A 2,146-nucleotide genomic window follows, 5' to 3' on the forward strand; every position below is an offset into this window, starting at 1 on the left:
GAGCTACTGGATTTATCGACATATCTAGGAGAGATTTGGCTGTCATGTAGCCTAGGAATGGTTAAGTTCAGGCATAGATGTCACCATTGACCCATCTTATGATTAAGGTAGATGTTTCTAAGAATGCTTCACATTCTTACCGTCTGAGCTTTAAGGTCACATAAACTCTGATTAATTTTCAATGTGGCTTCATGTAATCACTTCCATGAATTCAGAATTGTTCCATAAAGAAAAACCTATCTGCCACCTCTGATTAGTATAAGCTCCCTCATTTTACACTGGGTGGAGCGATGGCAGAGTGGTGTTAACTTACTTGCCCAAAACCATGCTAAAAGGTAATGGAATTTGAAACAGTACAAGGCATATCTATCTTCAACATTTGTATATTAACACATGGAAGATAATTCAAAAAAGACAGGGGCAGATTGTTTTTTTCTTTCATGTAGAAAATATATATCCAGGGAGGAGTAAGGTGGCAGAAAAGTAGGGGGGGCCCTAAGCTTGTTTTGTCCCTTGAACCTAGCTAGATAGTTATCAAATCATTCTGAACGCCCAAGAAATCGAATGGAGGTCTGACAGAACAAAAACTACAAGTCTACATGTAGGGAAATACAAATCAAAACCACAGAGAGCTAACACCTCACATCTGTCAGAATGGCTAAAAGTAACAACACAAGAAACAACAGGTGTTGGTGAGGATGCAGAGAAAGAGGAACCCTTTTGCATTGTGGTGGGAATGCAAACTGGTGCAGCTACTCTGGAGAATAGTATGAAGGTTCCTAAAAAACTAAAAATAGAACTACCCTTTGGTCCAGGAATCACAATACTGGGTATTTACCAAAAGGATACAAAAATACAGATTTGAAGGAGTGCATGCACCCTGATGTTTATAGCAGCATTATAAACAATAGCCCAACTATGAGGAAAGTCCAAATGTCCATTGACTGGTGAATGGATAAAGAAGATGTGGTGTATATATACGATGGAATATTACTCAGTCATCAAAAAAACTTGCCATTTTCAATGACATGGATGAAACTAGAATGTATTATGCTAAGTGAAATAAATCAATTATAGAAAGACAAATACCATATGATTTCATTCATATGTGAAATTTAAGAAACAAAACAGATGATGGGAAGGGGAGAAAAAGGGGAAAGCGAAACAAACCATAAGACACTTTTCAGAATAAAGAACAAACTGAAGGTTGATGGAGGGAGGTAGGTGAGGGATGGCCTAGATGGATGAGGGTTATTAAAGAGGGCACTTGTGATGAGCACTGGGTATTGTATTAATTGATGAATCACTGAATTTTACTCCTGAAATCAATATGGCATTTGTATGTTAAAGTTTAAATAAAAATTTTAAAAAAAGAAAATATATATCCATTTCAGTACACACTGGGTATTTTTTTAAGGAGTAGAAGGGCTTCTATAGCCCATTGTCATTATTAAATGATGATTAAGAAAATACATGAACAAATTATAACATAATCCCTTTTGTCCTCATATGTTAACTTTTCCTGAATGAGAGATCCTGCTTTATAAATGTGTTGCTCCATTATCAATTTGCTGAATTTTTTTAGAATTGCAATAATAGGGAGAAGGATGTGAGGTTAGGGTCAAAAAAAGGAAGATGATGGAATTTCAGGGGAATGGTTGGTTCTTGTGAAGGTCTAAAAAGCATTGAAAGCTCTTATTTTACAAAGTTATTCTAAGCCAAAACAATACATTTTTGATTTCATTTCCTAAAGGCTTTGACAGAAATTTAAAGACTTGCAGCTCTCACTGAACTTTACCTTGGTCCTTAAATGTAATGTCCTAATGTGAATAATCTTGGGAACATAAATATGTTGACAGCTTAATGCTCTGACATTTTATTCTCATTGTCTGATTTTATTTTCTTCTTTTCCACTGATGCTTGAGCGTAATTACAAGCACTGCCTTAGAAAGGCATTATTCAAAACCCACAAAAGGCTATTTTGCATTAGGGAATTAAAGAGTCATTCGCTTTGGAACACAGGGAAACAACTTTGATTTTAAAATGATTCTCCCAAAGCCCCCATCACATTTAAGAAAAGGATTTCTACAGGAAATGTTTGGCAAATTCCGATATAAAATATCTACAGAATCAGCAGTTTCCCTCT

The sequence above is a fragment of the Ailuropoda melanoleuca genome, chromosome 20, assembly GCF_002007445.2.
Source record: "Ailuropoda melanoleuca isolate Jingjing chromosome 20, ASM200744v2, whole genome shotgun sequence".
Lineage (NCBI taxonomy): Eukaryota > Metazoa > Chordata > Mammalia > Carnivora > Ursidae > Ailuropoda > Ailuropoda melanoleuca.